We start from the raw sequence: 21073 nt of genomic DNA, 5'->3' as shown, positions 1-21073 counted from the left end.
GTATATTTTGGGAGGATGAAAAATAAAGAGGTAAAAAAGAATTAGAGAAAACATAGTATTTAACTGAGTAGAAGGCTGGTTCTACATTTAAATTGTTTGGCTTGTGGCCATGGTATTTTTTTTTCATGTATAAGAAAACTTTTGCTTAAAGATCCTGTAAGTACAATAAAAATTCTTTTGTTTCTTAATTGCATTATCAAGCCTGAGTATAGGAAATTATGCTGTACTCTGAACCTTGTTATTTTTACTTAAGGAAGCCATAACAAGCCACTGAAGAAGTAAATGAAATACATCTGGCTTGGCTGGAATTTCCAGATGGTTTTTTTAGCAGTTTTGGCAATCTCTTCTATTGGAACTCACTTGCTGTGGACAGATGATCAGAGAGTTGAGTTTATATCCATGGATATGGGCTCTGAGAACAGGAGAAGACAAAGGCACAACAGAAGGCCCACAAGGATTGTCATTGCATCTGTGTACTGTTCCTATCCATCCTTTCTTTCCTTGCACATGTGTGTACTGTAGTCATTTATAGAAGTGTCTATGTAGGGGAATGGGGATTAGGAAGGCAAAAGTTGCACAATTGAAGTCCTGTCCTTTTTTATCTGCCTCTTATAGAGGGCAAGGCTTCCCAACCTTGATCATTTTGACAAGATTTGGATTTTAGCTCCCAGAATTCTCAGCAATGGCCATGCCAGCTGAGGAATTTTGGATAGTGAACACTCCACACACCTGGAAGTTGCCATGAATGGCCACACAATCTTTGCTATTTGATTGCCCCTGTAGGGGTAGTTTTGTACATGCTAATCATATTATGGTAGTTTTGTACATGCTAATCATATTAAATAGTTTTTGTTTAAAACTGCAGAGTTTGGCCTAGTATTTCCATTTGAACTTTTTTGATTTATTAGTGTTTGGGCATTAAACTTGTCAAAAAACTGCTATATCTAAGAGTTGATTGATTGACTCATTCATTCACTCACTCATTCTTCAAATTTCTGAATCACCCATCTCCCTCAAAGAGGAATGATTCTGGTCTTACTTTCCTATTGGATAAATAATTATCATCTTTCTGGAGTTCTTTCAACATGATTCCATTCAATGCGAACAAAATAATGTTAAAGTAACAACATGTTAAAGATAATTTGTCTATTTGTTAGCACATGATAGCTTTACTTCACACATGACCACATCAAAATATGTTCCTGAGGTTTGATTGGTAAATCAGTGGAAATCTTGAAATTAATTAACCTTATTAAACTACATAAAAGTTATATAAGATTCCTGAGTAACTGTTTCAAAATTTGGCTCCTTAATTATGTCCATGCTTGTGCATAATAATATCTAGCACCACTCGTTCAAAAGAAAACAAGATGTTCCACTTTGTATTTTTTTTTAATCCTAGTCACTGCATAACAAGAATAAATTAGAATTCAATCCTTAAAGGCTGGATAATGTAACTTTCATTTAAAATAAACTTAAAGCAGAAATATATAACAAATACGGAAACTGCAACTGTTATGTTAATGAAAATAATAGCTAGTAGCAAGGTTGATTATCTTCCAAAATATAACTGCTAATGCATTTGAGGTTTGGTTGTTGGTTTTTGTTTTTGTTTTTTTCCTGGCTAGGTTACAATAATGAGTGGTGTCAAAACAAAGGAAAAGGAACTTTAGGAATTTATTTTCATTGTTTGAAACCGGGTTTATTTTCCTCTGGTCCCATTTATCCATCTTTCCATCAAAATGTAGTGATTTATAATTCTACGGTATCCCCTCCCACATGTAATTACAAAGTTTATGTATTCTTTTTATTAGAAACACAGGACATTTCTTTAAGGTGTGTTGTTTATAGTGTATTTTATGCCCTCTCAAACAAAGAGCACATGCAAATAGCCCTTGACTTACAACCACAAGTGAGCCCAACATTTCTGTTGCTAAGCAAGTTGCTAAGTGAATTTTGTCACATTTTATGACCTTTTTGCCACCGTTACTAAGTGAATTGCTGCAGTTGTTAAGTGAATTGTGTGGTTATTAAGTGAATTTAGCTTCCTTTGACTTTGCTTATTGGAAGCTGGCTAGGTCAGTTACAAATGGTGATCACTTATTATCAAAGTTATATCAACATTTATTAGAATTTGAAAGAGCGGAAGAAATTGTGAAAGGAACGATGACTGCATGGGGTAGGAACGTTGGACATACTATTGATCTGGAAGAATGGGAAAAGATCTGGAATGTGAATTATAAAATAACAAAATTGGCGGCATGTAAGGAAAACCAACATAAAATGTTCTATCGTTGGCATCTGGCACCTTCAATACTGGCTAAGATCTAAGATACCCAAATTTAAAACCAAATTGTTGGAAGTGTGGACAACAGCACGGTGCCTTCTTTCATTCTTGGTGGACATGCCCCAAAGTGAAAAAATACTGGAAAATGATTCAAACGTGGTTAGAAGAGTTAACTAAAAATAAAAATGATTTTGTCCCAGAATTATTCCTTTTGGGAATAATAAAAAAACTATAACAGAAAGACAAAATATCTTATATTATATATATTAATAGCAGCAAGAATTTCATATGCTCGGTACTGGAAGAAAAACTCCATACCACCTGAAGGCTTAATAATCCAAAAAAAAAAAATTAGAGTGTGTGGAAATGGATAAATTGATAGGGCACATAAATGTATATATAATGTCACAGCGCTGTTTAATAACTATTGGTATTATGTATAAATGGAAAAAAACTCAATAAAGTATTATAAAAATGAAAAAAACAAAAACAAATGGTGATCACATCACCCTGGGACAATGGTGGGATTCAAAAAATTTTACTACTGGTTCTGTGGGCATGGCTTGGTGGGCATGGCAAGGGAAGGATATTGCAAAATCTCCACTCCCACCCCACTCCAGGGGAAGGTTACTGCAAAATCCCATTCCCTCCCCATCCCACTAACCTGCTTTCCAGCTCCGTTCTCCTGTGCAGGGCACCAAAAGAAGACCCAGCCGATCAGCTGGGACTTGGGAGGCAGAGAATAGATGGGGGGCGGGGCCAGTCAGAGGTGGTCTTTGCTGGTTCTCCGAACTACTCGTCTTTTCTGCTACCGGTTCTCCAGAACTGGTCAGAACTTGCTGAATACCACTTCTGCTGGGACAGTGCAACTGTCATAAATACAGGCCAGTTGCCAAGTGCCTGAATGTTGATCACATGACTATAGAGATGCGGATATGGCCATAAACTTGAAAACTGGCCATAAGTCACTTTTTTCAATGGTATTGTAAATTCGGTCAGAAAACAAAAGATTGTAAGCTGAGGACTACTGTACAATGAGAAAGAAAAGGGGGGGGAAGCAGCTCACCACTTTTTTATGTTATTATCAGTTCCAGCATGAAGGTGGAGCAGCACAGTTGGGTTCAACTGATCAGAGAAACTATGGCTGTGATTCAAAAAGAAAAAGTGGGGTTCATTCAGAGCAGAGAGCCTGGAGGAAATAAAAGTAAAACCAGGGGTGGGCTGCTGGAGGTTTGCAGGGGTTCGGGGGAGCCCCGAGCTAAGATTCTGTGCAGTTCGGAGAACCCCCAAATCCCACTCCTGGCTGGTCCCACCCACCCCTCCGCTCCCAGGAGTCCCCATGTAGCCCGTTTTGGATGTAGGTAAGTGCAGGGCATGTGCGGAGGCTTGGGGAGGGCAAAAAACGGGTCTCCCGGGAGTTCGGGAAAGCTGGAAATTGATCCGTTTTTGGCTTCCAGAGAGCCTCCGGAGCCCGGGGAGGCCATTTTCGCCTTCCCGGAGGCTCGAGGAAAGCCTCCAGTGTCCAGGGAGGGCAAAAATTCCCCACCCACCCCCATTGTGGTACAGGAGGTTGACTAGGCCACGCCCACCATGGCCACGCCCACCCAGCAACCAGGCCGAGAATCCTTTGCTAAATTTTTTGAAGCCCACCCCTGAATAGAGCCAAGTAGCAAAAACAAAAAAAGGTTCAATAGTGGACACAGGGTAATGAGGAGAATATAAGCACACAAGCCCTTAATTAGGAAAGCTGATGGAAACCATGGCAAAGAAAAAGCAAAGCAGAGGAGTCAGGAGGTGGCTGTTTAAAGGGTTTCAGAAGAATCTTAGACAGGGAAGACACTTCTCTTACAGCACTTGGAGCAAAGTATGTCCACTAATCAGGGATTCCTCTCTTCACAAAAGCATCCTCCTCAGCATCCTAGAGAAACAGGAATGTGGGTTGGCAGAGGATGGCCAAAGGAAGAAAGGAGCTGACAGGGTAGCCTGCAAGGCAGCTCCAAGACATACAGATAGGAATTGTGATCAAAGGAGCCATGACAAGCAGCAGGAACACCCATTTGCCATGTAAATTTCTCATAGGGTTGTTTAATGTTATACCTAACTCCAGTGGTAAAAGATTGGTCAGATCTACACCAGGGTGTTTTTGTTTTGAAGATGCTCTTTCATCTCTGTTTTGTTTTAGCTACTTCATTTTATTACATAATTAGCATTACTATTGTCTTTGTGATTGTCCATAACCAAGAGATGGTAATTCTAGCGTTACACTTACACTTGTCAGGGAAAGCTTGGAAATTGCCTCAGAGCTCCCACATACCAATCTTTGTTTAAAGAATAAGAATGTTTTTTGTTACATCTCACTAAAAGTAAAATGTTATATTAGTCCAAGAAATGTTTCCATTCCCATCCCTGCATATTCTCTTGAGCTTGATTTGTTACATGTGCAATTAATCAAGGTCAAGAGAATATGCAGGCATGGAAATTAAATTGTTTTTGGAAAAGTTGTTCTCAAGACACATACAGTGGGCGATTCAAAACAGAGAGTCATCAGTGGCATAGAAGGTTGAATACTACCTTTCTCTAAGCATTCGGGACCAGCTAGGATCGTTATATATACATGACTTTTTATACATGTTCATGTAGCCATAGCAAGGAGGAAATTGGGTTGCTGTCATTCTGTCTCTTTTATGGTGCGGTGGGGGGTTCTATAAAATTCATGTTCTTGATCTTTAAGGAACTAGGAGATCTTCCATAAGTAGTTTGGAGAGACATTTCTGTCCCTTTCGTGGAGTTGATCACCTCTTAATTATTATACATGTATTCTTTATGACTTTTTATACATGTTCATTTGACCACAATTGGATCACAAAGTAAGCAACTTACGAACTCAGGAAACTACTAAGTGTCTTCTGATAGATCTTGGTCTAATCATCAGTTGTGGAACTTACTGTGTTCATAATAATGAATCCACTCACAGGATCTTTAAGTTCACTTTATGGCTAAACAGTAAGTAGCTTCCAGTAAGAAAACCCTCTTGGTAAAGATATTTTGAATCTTACAGCTTTGCTATAGCAACTTGGGATATCATGAAAACCTCTAAAGCTGAAAATACTGAAAAATTCTTATTTTTATTTCCTTACTTTTAACTATGTAGGTTTTGAACCAAATCTATATTCTCCAGCCCTTCACCTAACCCTCACATCTGTATTTAGAAATTCAGCAAAACTTTAAAAAGTCTACAAGACTTTCTCAAACTCACACACCCAAACACACACTCACACATCCAAATTCCTTAAATTCCTACATTTATTTGAACAGATTTCAAGCATTAAAAGGTTGGCACATCGAGAAAAGAATAGATCCCTTTATTAAAAATGCAAAGAATCTGTAGAAGTGTGGGGAATCAGAAGTTACTTATAATTCTTTTTTAAAAGGAAACGGAAAAAAGAGATGAGCCTTAGTGACACAATAAGATGGAATTTACCCCAGCTGTTTGCCTTACATGGCTGCCTCAGATAAGCCATAATGAAGACATTTGGAACTCCAGATGGCAATAAATACCATTTAGCCTCCATAAAAACTAAATCCTGACAAACTCCTACTTAGTGTTGTTTCAGTTACAAATTTTAGGTAAATATTTCACAATATATTTTCATATTACATCTGCAATCTGCAGAAAACTCCAGAGCAGGTGGGCTTTCTTTATTCAATAAAATATACAACTCTGCTTATTTTGTTCGTTCCTACTCCCTTTAATCATGAACTAGCTGAAAAAGTCATGATCCCAATCCATTTGATTTGTTTATTATTGAATCCATTGGGTTACCCTCTCCCCAAAATGGATTAATTCAGTATAGAGAAAATGAGTTGTATAAACACAGTCAAAATAACTCAAAGTAAGAGAGCTGGTTTTTCCTGTGTTTCTGTCTCTATATTGTTTAAATATAGCATAGCAAGATCTTTGTTTCAATATGGTTATCAAAGTTTGTGTTTATCTTGAAAAAGTGACATCCTCTGGCTAACCGCACAACTATACAAGTAAATAACAGCAAGAGGAAGAGGAGGATTAATTTAGCAGAATCAACAGCTTCTTTGAGGAATGATATAAAGCAAAGCAAATTGTTGACCTTCAACATCATTGTGTTGACAAGTCTGCTTTGAGGACTTATGTAGACCCTTAGCTATTCATAAAGAAAGTAAAATGATGAATAGCTGCTCACCAGGGTTGGCTTAGCTCCCCAATAGAAAAGAGGTCTGTGGGTACCTACCAGAAAAAACTGTGATGTTAAAAGGGTGATCAGAGGCGACTCACTTGCCTTCTGTTAAGTGGGGAAGTTATTTGTGGTTGTACTTAGAAGTCATGAAATTGGAGCATACAGCTCATAACATTTCAAAGGTGTCCACCAAGCTCAAAATGCTTAAAGGTTCCCAAAAACTTCTTTTTAAAAGAATAAGGTCTTTGCTAAAAGTGTTATGCTTTAGGACAGTGTTTTTCAACTTGGTAACTTTAAGATGTATGATGTAAGATGTAAGAGGCAACCTAGGAAATGACTGGCTGAGGAGTTGAGGTCCACACATCTTAAAGTTACCAAGTTGACAAATACTGCTTTAGGCCATTCCCAGTGGAAGGAAATGATATACCAACCCTGCACATTATTAAAATGCATCTTCCTAAATGATCATCCATTTAAGCAAGACTAAAAAAGAACTTTTTTTTTAAAAAAAAGAAAAAGTTACACAGCACATATTTAAAGGTGACAGTAGTAACCAAGATTCTGATAAACATCCCAAATCAATGCCTAAAAGTTGATGCCAGCCATAGACAAGTAGGGAATTTCCCAGGAGGAATCCTCATAACAAGAGCAGCTCTTTTCTCTCACTACATACTGAATTCCTAACAGCTGTGGAACTCTCAAATGGCATCAACATTAGGTGCATTAGGTGGGATTCAAGTATTGTTGCCACTGGTTCGGTGGGCGTGGCTTGGTGGGCGCGCTTTACACACATGCACACAATTTGCATGCATGCGCACACCAAACGCACACCTTGTGCAGGCACAGAGGTGTTTGTGCAGGCACAGGGGTGTTCTAACTCGCCTCCTGCAAGCCTGCACGATCCCGGTTGCTTCAGCAGGTGCCGCGCAGCACTATTCTGTGCTGCGCAAAGCAGCTGCACTTCAATTTCAGCGAATAAAGGTGAGTATGGGAGCTCAGGTGGGCCCAACAGCAGAGCCATTAAAGCAGCGAGAGAACCAGTTCGATCTCCCCTGATCATCGCTCCTACCGGCTCTCCAGAACTGGTCGAATACCACCACTGATTAGGTGGGTATGTATCAGTGGTGTGTTTCAAATATTTTTACCACTGGTTTGGTGGACGTGGCTTGGTGGGTGCACTTTGTGCGTGCAGTGCGGGCACAAAGCAGCGCTTTGAGTCACCTCCTGCAATCCAGCATTCTCCCTGATGCTTCAGCAGCTGCCGCATGGCAATTGCTGTGCCAAGCAAAGTAGCTGCGCTTCAAAAGTAGGACTTAAAGGTTAGTATGGGAGCCCGGGTAGGCGAGTGGGCCCAACACAGAGCGTCGAAGACAACGATTCGGTCTCCGCTGCTCATTGCCGCTACCGGCTCGGCAGAACCGGGCTGAACCAGTAGAATACCACCACTGGTATGTATGAGAAAAGACATTCTGATAGCTACCTGTATTTGAAACCATAAAAAGTTTTGTTCACCAATACAAATACTTTCCTTAACAGCAAACTGACAGCCATGCAGCAGACTGGGAATGGTTTCTGGATGAATTGTTTCTAGTTGGTTGACAATTCAAGAGTGTAGAGGCAGTGTAGCAATCTACCTAAAGTTTCCAGTCCTAGTTCAAGAACATCCCCAAGAGTAGCACATTGAATTAGCCCAGTCTGACATTTCCCTGAAGTACCATTGGTTTACCATGGCCCTATTATACTTATCCAGGAAAAGAAAGAGCTGGCAAAAGGCACCCTTTGCCCCTGAGACATGTCCAAATGAAATACCTACTTCTTTAACAAGAATGCAATTCCATCCAAAGCTGTTATTGTTGTTTTAATATTTTTGGATTTATATATGAATTTTATGGCTTTATTGTTGAAAGCCACTAAGGGTCCATGTGAATAGTGGCTGTCCAACCTTTTGAGTTACCTAGGGCACATTAAATGAAAAGGAATTGTCTTGGGCTGCATATAAAATATATAACACAGTTAATATATATAAATCACATAATAATGTTAAAAGTTTACAATCTTGTAGGGTTGCCTTACTCTATGGGGGCATATGCAGCCCATGGGCTGTGGGAATGGGATGGACACACCTGACATTGATTATGGCAGTACATAAACAAATAAAACTCCCCAATTCTGAGACAAAAGAACAGCCTATCTTCCAACTTGTCAGAATTCAGCCTCAGCTTATTGATATAATAACTGATACTTATGAACATGTTCTATCTTACACCCTTTTTGGAGTAGTGTTATACAATTTTATTTATTCATTTATTTGTGTTCCTTCCAGTTAGTTTTTCATTCCTGACAACTTCCTGGACAAGTCCCTGCAATTTTCTCTTGGCAAGGTTTTTTAGAAGTAGTTTGCCATTGCCTGCTTCCTACGGCTGGGAAAAAGTGACTGGCCCAAGATAACCCAACTGGCTTTTTGCCTATGGTGAGAGAAAAAGTAACTATCTCCTGGTTTCTGATACCTTAATCATTATACCAAACTTGCTCTCAATGTTATGTAATATATTGATAGAATTATTGAGAAAACTGGATTTTAAAATATGCATATTACACTGAAATGTATACCGATTACTGGGAATTTGATTTTTTTTTTCATTTTTCCATGCTCTAATGACAGCAAAAAGAATAATGAAAAGTATTACAATTCCTGGCATAAATAATTGGATTTTAGAAATGTGTAATTTAACATAGTTTGATATTTTATTCATCAGAAATCTCTTATCTCTGGGAAAAATATCGTTAGACAGATTGGTCAACATTAAAAGCTTAGTTTTTCCTTTTAAAGCAAAACTGGATTTCTTTAAGGGCCGGATCAGCATTGTAATCGTCCTCCGCGAGCTGGGTGGGGGAGGGGGACATGGGGCGGCCCTGCGAGGCAGATCTAAGTACCCATGGGCCAGATCTGGCCTGTGGGCCTTGAGTTTGACACCCCTATTTTAAAGACTTAAAAACCAGGAGAAATGGGGTATAGTTGTAATTTTTGTTTGTTTTTTGTATTTATTTATGTATCTTTTTAAATTTTTGTTTATGGCGAATTGTTCCCTTTTAACCATATGTTTGTTTGAAAATGGATTAATTAAAACTATTTGGTGACTTTAAAAAAAGTCTTCCCAGAATGCGTTCATCTCCTCTACAATTTTATTTATCCACCTTCTTATTATTATTATTTCATCTTTCCCAGAACTATAGGCATCCTCTTCTCCTCCTCCTTATTTCATCTTTCCCAGAACTATAGACTTCTCCAGAGAGCAAGGCTTTCACATAATATGTCCAAAGTATGATAATTTGAGCTAAATCATGAATGAGACTTGAATGAGAATTCTGGAGTGGTTAGTTTGATTATCTATTTGTTTATTCAGTTACATGAATATAGCAATAGCACTTAGATTCAAGTACTAACCCACAGTGGGCAGTTTACAGAGTCAGCATATTGTCCCCAACAATCTGGGCCCTCGTTCTACCAATCTCAGAAGGACGGAAGGCTGAATCAATCTTGAGCTGATCAGGATCAAACTCCTGGCAGTGGACAGAATCAACCTGCAATACTGCATTCTAACCACTGCGCCATCAGGGCTCCTTTTCTTAAGAACCAATATTTTTTTTTCTATCTTGTTCCTTCAAAGTCCAACTTTTACTTCTATAGAGTATCGCAAACAAAACTATTGCCTGCACGATTCTGATCTTTGTAAGCATAGTGACATCCCAGCATCTTAGTACTTTTTCCAAAGCATTCATTGTCACCAAGTGCCAGTTTACTGTATATTTCTTATTGGTGATGCTTGATCCTAAAAGCCAGAGGCTATCTAGCACTTCAATATTTTAATTCTCTATTTTAAGGCTGGTTGCTGTATCTGTTAAAGGTATGGTACATCCATGTGGTTTTCTTGATAAAATAAGGAAATAGTTCACCATCACCCTTTCTATACAGCAGGGGTGTCAAACTGATGGCCTGCAAGCCGAAGGCATCATGCGCAGGCCATGCCCACTCCAGCTCCACAAAGGGGGTAAATGTTGTGATATGTCATGTGATGGCAATGTGACGCTGCAAGTTTGACACCTGTGCTATACAATATGAAACTATTGACTGCTGTTGACTCTAAAGAAAGTAGATTCTTCTATCTCCAGCATCTTCCTCCAGCATCTTCCTGTATCACTACTGCTCAGTGTAGGTTCCTCTTGTCTTAGCTAGGCAACTGCAATAATGTACAACGACCTTGGGTAAATGCCAGGATTTTATTCATGGCATATACTCTGGGCATTCTTCATCCATCCCAGAATCACACATCTTGTCACCATAAGGTTTCACAGCAGGGCTCAGAGCAGTATTGACCAACAGACATTCTTACTGATAGATCATCTTTGACAAGTAGTCATATTCCACAGAAAGGCCGTACAAACGATTTCATATGTGTGGGTGGGAAGTATGATTTGCATCATAAATATCATAAATAAAAAAACAAAAACAACTAGAAGGGGGAAATAACATTATGGAGATTTGTCCAAATCTTTCAATTAGTAATTTTAAAGGAATTAGTGTTAACAGCCTAAAACCACATCAGAAGGTTAGATTGAAACAGATCTCATGTTAGATAACTATTTGGCCTCTTTGGCAGCACACAAAGAATAATTAGTACCAAGTGTTTACAGCATGTGCTTCATTCCTCAGTGCAAACTTTCCTATTTTATAATTTTGCCATATTTTAAAAACTCATAATTTGCTATAAGTATTAAGTATTTCTTTTTATAATCCATGTCAGATATATTTTCATGGTGAGATTATTTTTTTCTTTTAATCTGCTTAATCTCAAATATTGGTATAAATATGAATGTTTCATAAGATCCCATCTGTTGTTTCTCATCCAGCATAGGAACTTTCAATGCTGAATTTTGATTGTGCATTGGAATCAATACTCCATTGAAGGAAGGAAGGAAGGAAGGAAGGAGGGAGGGAGGGAGGGAGGGAGGGAGGGAGGGGAGGGAGGGAGGGAGGGAGGGAGGAAGGAAGGAAGGCTTCTCAGCATTTACACTTTAGTAAGTTTATAAATACATGAGTGGCATGTGCACTCTATCTATCTATCTATCTATCTATCTATCTATCTATCTACCTACCTACCTACCTACCTACCTACCTACCTACCTACCTAAAGAGCCATGGTGGCACAGTGGTTAGAACACAGTATTGCAGGCTAATTCTGTCATCTGCCAGCAGTTCGATTCTCGCCGACTTAACTTTGCATCCTTCCAAGTTCTGTAATATATGGACCCAGATTGTTGGGGGCAATATGCTGTGTAAACTGCTTAGAGAGGACTGTGAAGCGGTATATAAGTCTAAGTGCTATTGCTATCTATCTATTATCTTCTTTCACTGGGAGGAGGTTCATCATTTATATGCCTTCCACATGTTGCATTCTTAGGTGGAAAGGAAACAGATATCTCCTAATTCCCCTCAGTAAACAGAGTCTGAAAAGTCCACTACAAACATGATACATTTAACAGCGAGTCCAGCACATAAAAACATGAAATGAAATGCTAAAATGCTTAGTGTCTTGGTGTCTCCAACTATTCCTCATATGTTTTTTTTTTTCCTTCAAGGAAATTTGGTAGCTAATTTTTTTCTCCTCTGAATTTCATCATTCTGGTTTCTGCCCGCCATTCTAGACTATCAAGATTCTCCTGAATGTTGTCATCTCAGGGAATTTGTGATCCCTTTAGCTTTATGTTATTTACAGTTACATGATTAGAATGGTGTATTTTCGAATCCCTTATCCAAATGTATAAGTACAGATAATCCTTGATTTACAATTACAACTGAGCTTAACATTTCTGTGGTGAAGTCAGACATTTGTGAATTTTACCCCATTTTATGATCTTTCTTGCCACAGTTGTTAAGTGAATCACTGCAATTGATAAATTAATAACCTAGTAGTTAAGTGAATCTGGCTTCCCCATTGACTTTGTCAGAGGCTCACAAAAGGTGATCACATGACCCCAAGACACAACAACAGTCATAAATATGAATCAGTTGCCAAGCACCTGAATTTTGATCACATTATCATGGGAATGCTATCAAGGTCATAACTTTGAAAAACAGTCATAAGTCACATTTTTCAGTGCCGTTGTAACTTTGAACAATCACTAATTGAATTGTTGTAAGTTGAAGTCTACCTGTAATAGTACATCAGATTGGTTTGGCCTGGACAAGCCATGTTGGCTCCTTCCAAACAACACATTCCTTTCTAAAATGTTCACAAACTGCTTAATTAAATGTCTTAGAGTTTTGCCTGATATCGATGTCAAACATTATCATTATATTTAAATCCTTTCTTTTCCTGTTTTAAACACAGGAACAAAAAAACTGTCTTGTAGTCCTCTGGTTCTGAATCTACCTCCTATGATTTTTCAAAAATTGCAGAAAGAGACTCAAAGATAACCTTCATAAAACTTATTCAAAGCTCTCAAATGTAACTGATCTGCTGCTGGAGACTTAAACTAATTCATGGTAGTTAGGTGCTCTGAAACCATTTTTACTTACTTTACTTACTCCTTATATCAATTGTTATGGTTAGATCCAAATTCCAAACTCTTGTGGAGAAAATGGAAGCAAACAACCAGTTCAGGAAAATTCCTTTTTCTCCAGCATATGTTATCATCTTCTCCAAGTAATGGATTTAACCCCTTCCTCCCTTCCCCTTTTTTTCTTCATTACAACTTTTCCTTCCATTCCTAAATCCCTTTTGTCCTTTAGTATTTCTGATTTTATTTCTGCAGATATTACCTACTTGTTGCCATGCTTCCTTGATGACTATATCTATTTTATTTTCTGTTCAGATTTTATTTAACTCTTAGATTACTCAGCAGCTGCATATGCATCCACAACAGTTTCCTAAACCACCCTGGTCCCTACCCCATCAGCATGAGAACTGGAAGAAGAATATGCAGTTGTACATTCAGTATCTTATTTTGACATTCTCAACTCTATTGTGATTCCTTTGACATATTTCTGCCCATGAGATCCCAACTATAATTTTTCTAAGCTTGTTTAAATCGAGTCTCTTAAAATCTAGTGTGCATGTACGACTATGCAGAAAATCAAACACAATGTTGCTCTTCAGATTTAAACCATAAAACATATTAAAATATTTCTGCCTTTCCTTGAGACGCATACCCTTTTAGGCATGGATATGTCTGAATCCAACCAATGTTATAGAAATATGAAGAAAATAAATTCAAACCAATATCCATCACTATTCCTATTGGTTTTGCTTTGTTGATGCTTAGAGTCTTGGGTAGCAAAAGGTTGAAAATTGTCAGTGCAAAGGACACAACAGTTGACAATATCCCAGGCCAAGGACAAAGAAAAACTTTTCAAGAATTCTTCTCTTCATAGCTTTGTTATAGAACTTTGATGGATTATCCGTTGCTGGTGTTGCTAAGTGACCAATGGAATTCATTCTTCTCAGGCTGCAGTGGTGTCACAGAGGGGGTTATGATGTCATGAATTTGTCTCCATGTAGTGCTCTCCTATATGGTCCAGAGTACATATAGCTTTTCATATGACTGAAAATTTTGAGTTGAATCATTATCTGGGCAACTTTGTTTACCAAGATAGTACAACATTTGTGAAGTACATTCTTTCCCTGTTTCTAAAACAAAAGGCTTTAGTAATTATTAGGAGAAGCTGGGGAGGGGAATGGAAAGGCAAAAACTGCCATTGGGAGATTTATTAATGTATTAATGTATTCATTCATTCATGTATTCATTCATTCATTTACACCACCCAATATCCAGCACATAAACTGTGAACTGCTCCCAAACAATAAAAATGATATAATCAAATGATACAATAATAAAAACAAAGAACAGAAGGTGGCAAAAGATTATAATAGATAGCAAAAAAACAGGCAACAGAAGAAACAAATAGACACTGCCCAGAATTTGCAGCACAAGCCATTTTAGTTTGTGTTGTACATTATTTATAACCTGACCAAGACAATTAAAAAAAATGAAAATAACAATTCATATAATATGAATCTTTCCTAGGGAGGTTTTAATACAGGGGAGTTTCTTGATTGTTTAAATTGGGAAAAATATTTATTTGATCTATTCATATGCAGCACTTCCTCAAGTCTCCCCAAATTTATGACAATAGGTTGGAAGATATTCTAGAATACCGTAGGGTAGGTGCATGGACTGTTTTCCACTAGCAGGGACAGTAGCAGAATAAAAATGTAGGGGAAAAATACAGACTGCCACACAGATAGGAATAAAGCCACAAATAATATCCTTCCAAAATTAACCACTGACATTTCCATTTTTCTTCATATTAATATCATTACTATTTCAGTTGCAGCTCTCACATCCCCCTTCTTTTTTCTCTCAGGGTCCTTCTAGCCTTCTGTCTGTCTTTTTTTGATTTAGATCAATAACAACTGAACAAACAACTTGTTAGTCATGAGGGTCACTGACCTTGTCTCGCCTCTATTTTTTTCTTTTCTGGATTATGTTGCTCTGTTGTTTTGCAAACGTGGAAGACAGAAATGAAGGCATGCATCCAGGCCATCAAAATAAGCTATACAGAGTGGGCTTTGGAGATCACAGACATATATTAGAAATAAATCTAAGAAACTTAAAGTTATATCATCTCCCAATAGGCTACATTATAAATAGAGCATGCAGAACAATTTTGGAAACAGCAAGAATTTACTATGATTGAACTTTGGGTGCATTTACCTTTCAAAGTATTGCTGCAAAAACTATTGCTGTGTGAGGTAAGAATATATTTAAACATTGCTCTGCACTGCATATGTTTTCTAAGAATTTCCATGTGTGAGATCAATAAAGATACTGTTGGATAATAAAACCTTTTGCTGGTGACAGACTAACAGCTTTTGATTAATAGCTATGACTTATACTATTCTAAGAAAAGAGTATCAGATGAAATCTGTTGCATGAGACTAACAACCAATCACACCATACATTATGTCTCAGATATGGCCAATCAGATACCTACAAAATGCTCTCCTGTTTTATTATTCCAAATTTTCTATATTCTAAAGGATGTGCTATAGGAAACCAGGTGATTGATCCATCTAGTCCAGCTCCATGCACTCAACATGATAGTGGTTTTCCAAGATTTAATGTGGAGCTCTTCCACTACTAGACCTTCTACCAGCTCTTTCTTCTGAAAGTTCAGATGATGTGAAGGATTGAAGTTAGAAGTTTTTTAACTGTATGGCAGTCATGAGTGCCTAGGAGATTTGAACTAGAAGAGTCCTAATTGTTCTAAATGAAAATTTAATTTTAAATGTAAAAATTTAAGTGACAATCATTTACCTGAAATGGTATGGGGTCTCCTGTTTGAGCTCCAAGGTCCAGGTCTCTTCCAACTCTATTATTCTATTTGCTATTTAATTGGGATGCTTCTTAAGTATGTAAAAAAATAAAATAGGAAAGCTGATTCTATGGTTTGAAAGGTTTATTTATATAAGTATGACAAGGCAGGTATTGTCAGACTAAAATAGTATAATCTGATTTGAAATTCAATACCAATAAATAACTGGTACCAATAACTGCCTTTTCACCCCTTCAAGAATGTTATACTGCACCATTTAGCATCAGAGGTGGTATTCAGCAGGTTCTGACCAGTTCTGGAGAACCGGTAGTGAAAATTTTGAAAAGTTCGGACAACCGGTAGCAGAAATTTTGAGTAGTTCAGAGAACTGGCAAATACCACCTCTGACTGCCCCTGCCCCCATCTATTCTCTGCCTCCCTAGTCCCAGCTGATTGGCTGGATCTTCTTTTGTTGCCCTGCACAGGAGAACAGAGCTGGAAAGCAGGTTAGTGGGGTGGGGAGAGAATGGGATTTTATAGTATACTTCCCCTGCCACGGCCTCCAAGCCACACCATGCCCACCAAGCCACACCCACAGAACTGGTAGCAAAAAAATTTGAATCCCACCACTGTTTAGCATACTTCAAGATGAGTAAAACTTTCTTCTGATTTACTACTATATTATTACAATGGTTTCAGTTTTTATTACAGCTGTATAATAGTACTATTTGTCTAGTATAATGTTGACCAAACTTTTAAATATATGTGTAAACATGCAAACCAAAAACAAAATCGTAAACCTGGAAAGCCATTGCCAAAAACTATGCAGCACTGTGCTATGTGGATAGGCCTAACTTCATATAAGGAAGTTTGCCAAATCCTTACATTAAAAAAAAAACACCTGTTTCATTTGGGAATGTTGTGTTATCTGCTATTGTCAGTGGTGTCCAACCAATAAAACAAATTCTCACTAACAGCAATACATATGTTATACTGAATTCATTTTAGCTACTTCCAAAGGTTTTAATCTTTCCAAATTCAGATTAAACACACCCAAAATGGATCTGAGATCTTTTGATAATTGTCAGACCTATTAAGATACCAGAGTAACAAGAGCAATAGCACTTAGACTTATATACTGCTTCATAGTGATTTACAGCCCTCTCTAAGCGGTTTTACAGAGTCAGCATATTGCCCCCAACAATCTGGGTCTTCATTTTACCCACTTCGGAAGGATGGAAGGCTGAGTCAGCTTTGAGCCTGGTGGGATAGTCAGCAGAAGTGATCTGCAGTATAGCACTCTAACCACTGCGCCACCGAGGCTTAGCACCGAATGTGAAGAACACGGGCTTATTTGCATGTTTACACATTTATATATTGGCAGAGAACTGCTAGATAGTCAGTATGGTTGAGATCTATCAGCCAGACAGTGCTTTCCTAGTACCAATAATTGAATTTTTCATCCCAACACCTCAAAATCATATTTAAACACACACGCCATCTTGCTGAAACACGCATCCTTTCTTATATTTCCCAGAGTAGAATATATTACTTTTTGCCCATGTTAGGAAACTTCTATTGCCTTCAAAATCCAAACTCTGGAGTGCTGGCACATCTGCATGTTGGCTTTCTTTTGTCATCATGCCAATAAGATGCTACAATAAAATAGTAGCAGTAGTAATAGTAGTAGTAGTAGTAGTAGTACTAGTAGTAGTAGTAGTAGGTAGAGGAGGAGGATGAGGAAGAGGAAGAAGAAGAGTTCTCCGTCTCCCAATGTCAGCACAGAGGACTCCTTCAAGTACAAAGCAATGATATGTTCCATTTCTGAAGTGATGTTTACTGTTTTGTAATGGCATTTTCCAGTTCATAATTTCAGTGATGCTCATACATGGATTTATACTAATTGCTTACATTTAGAATCCTCTGGTTACAACATCATATGATCACCAGGGAGCAAATTTCCCACAAGTATTATGGTTGCGCCTATCTCTGGAAGAATCCAATGACTTCATATGAGATTTTTGAAACAGTTAATGATTTTACATGAAGACATGGGTTCCACTTCAAGTAATTGTTACAATAACTGTACATAGTTATAATAATAAAAAGCAGATACTTGAAACAATGTGTTTTTGCATTACAAATCTATGCAATTCCAACAGATCTCTGTTCAAGGACCATAAATAAGTGTTAACTATTTGATGGCCCAAGATTTGATCCAAAATAGTAAAGAGCTCCATGGTAAATGAATATGTCATAATTTTATTTATTTAAACTATTTATAGCCTATGCAGACAAACCTGTGGGGAGTACAGTCCATAAAAGATGAAACAATAAAAACAAGTAAAATAAATAAATAACTTAAGACATATGACAATAAACAAACATCTGTAACAGAGAAATTGAAAAGATAAAAGGTATGGTTGTTAAGCTGTAGATGCAAAGTCCCAAATGCAAAAGCACAAAGACAGATAATATCAGCATTTGCTTGGCTTCCAGAAAAATAACATTGCTATGCAAGAGAACCACAACAGAAATGACTTTCTCCTATATCATTACCAAATGTGCCTTTCCCTGCTGTGGTCAGTCTTAACTTTTGGAAAGGCCCATACTAGCAGAGCTGTTCTCTATAGCAAGGATTCCCAATCTTGGCAAATTTAAGGTGTCTGGACTTCAACTCCCAGAATTCCCCAGCCAACAAGTTGGTAATATTGGGAAATCTTGCTCTATAGTATCAGGATGTTAAACTACTAAGGGACGTAAACAACATTAGTAATATGTTAAAGTTAAACTGGTAATGTATCAGTGATGGTATTCTACCGGTTTGGCCCGGTTCTGCAGTGGAGACTGAACCAGTTCTTTTCACCACTCTGCTGTTGGCCCATTTGCCCGGGCTCCCATTCTCACCTTTATCCTCTGAATTTGAAGCACAGCTGCTTTGTGTGGCACAGAAGAGTGCCGTGAGGCAGCTGCTGAAGCGATTGGGATCATGCAGGCTTGCAGGAGGTGAGTTAGAACGCCTCTGTGCCTGCACAAACACCTCTGTGCCTGCACGAAATGCGCCTTTGGCGCATGCATGCATGCAAAGTATGTGCATGCGCGCAAAGTGCGCCCACCAAGCCACGCCCACCGAACCAGTGGTAAAAATATTTGAATCCCACCACTGTAATGTATACGGATCTACAGGAGGCAATTCTTTTAAGACCAGAGTTCAGTGCATTCCAAAAGGTGTTTCAGAAAACAGCCTTGCTAACAGTTTCTACCTCATCTGAATTCCAGGTCACCTTAAAGGGCTGACTCACATGGAGTATTTTGCAGGATCCAAATGGGTAGTTAACAGGGAGTGAACTACTGGAGCCAAGATATTTAAACAAGATATTTAGGAAAGGTTGCAAATACCAGGAAAGACCCAGTTGGTCAAATGAACTCTGGCCCTCTGATGCCCCTCAGGCTTATGAAGTCAATGATATATCCAGCACTGCACTGAGGCTGGAAACCTGCTTCTTTAGAGGCATTGCTATCCCAAGTAGAATTAGAGTGTAATCTACTTTGTGGATCCATGACCTTGCAGGCCAAATAGTCTAGATAATGTCATGTTTGCCCTCATCTAACCCATCACAACCCAGAGCACTAGTCCAACAGCATCTCTTCTGACTATGATGATTTAAGAAAAAGAGCTGAATGTCATGAACACCTCAGGGGCACCAAGTCACAAATTATTGGAAGATCATTAGATGATATGAACCTAGTAGCTTCATATGTCTGAATGTTAAATCACAAGTTTAAAGCGCAGCTTAGCCACTATGGGGTCCTGAACAGGGGTGGGATTCAAATTTTTTGACACCGGTTCTGTGGGCGTGGCTTAGGTGGTGGGCGTGGCTTGGTGGTCGTGTGACTGGTTGGACATGGCTTGGTGGTCATGTTATTGGCTGGGTGTGGCCAACTCAACATCACTCACTTCAAGGCATGCATCTCCTCACCTGGCCTCTCATGACTGTGGGGATGCTGCAACAGTCGTAAGTGTGAAAAACGGTGATAAATCACTTTTTTCAGTGCCACTGTAACTTTGAATGGTCACTCCACACAAGCAAAGTACCCACAAAGGAGGGGGGGAAACTCCAGAGAGGTTCCTGAGACAGGAAGTCTAGTCCTTCCAAGAATGTAATAAGGGTTAAAGGAGAGGCAGTTTCTGTAAGCAACACCAGAATGTTTCCTTCCTGCCTTCCTTACAGGATTAGGCCAGTAATTTCTTCTAACAACCAGTTCTCCGAACTGCTTAGAATGTTAACAACTGGTTCTAGCAAATAGGTGTGAACTGGTAGAATCCCACCCCTGGTCCTGAAGTCAACCCCAAAGGCTGCATTTTGAAACCAATCATAAAGAAGGAACAAAAAGCATTTTTGAAGAACAATACATTTTGCTCCCTCAGAAAATCAATTCAGCAGCTTCTGAGAAATCCAGTAGAATCAACGGAATCACAATGTCTTTATCCTGAGTAATAGAATTATCACATTGTCATAACTAGCCAACACCCAATCACAATATAGCTAATCAGAGGGGGTATTCAACAGGTTTTGACCAGTTCTGGAGAACAGGCAGTGGAAATTTTGAATAGTTCAGAGAACCGGAAAATACCACCTCTGACTGGCTATTTTACAGTATCCTTCCCCTGCCACGCCCACCAAGCCACGCCCACAGAACCGGTAGTAAAAAAAATTGAATTCCACCACTGTAGCTAATCTATTTCCATCAAGAAGTTCTGAAACTGATTAGCTACTGTCTGCTTGAGCACCTTGTCTTAAAAAAAGTAAGGTCTCAAGTAACACTACTAGGCCCATAAACATGCTATTGAGGAACAAAATATTTTAGTTTCAAAATAATGAGGAGTCAGCATTAATATAATAAGGCATTTACCACTTTCTTGGATCAATCTACCCCTCAGTTAGATCTTGGACACCTAAGATCTCAGTTAAAGAGAATATGTGTAGCTCAGGATTGAACTGTGGAGTCCTTGGTGCTCGCTGAGTTTGATTGCTTGCTTGCTGATGTTTCATAATCAAACTGCTGTACACAACACTGAACATCTGCAAGCAAACAGCCAACTCAGAAAGCACCAATGATTCCACAGGAAGAATCCTAATAGCACCTCACTAGCTGATCTTAAAGCTTCAGGTACATGACCAGTCCTTGATATACAAC

This window comes from Notechis scutatus, chromosome 1 (assembly GCF_049901735.1).
Source record: "Notechis scutatus isolate UNSWTSFEM ecotype Mainland chromosome 1, rNotScu1.2, whole genome shotgun sequence".
Classification (NCBI taxonomy): domain Eukaryota; kingdom Metazoa; phylum Chordata; class Lepidosauria; order Squamata; family Elapidae; genus Notechis; species Notechis scutatus.
Note: the sequence above shows the minus strand (reverse complement) of the source record.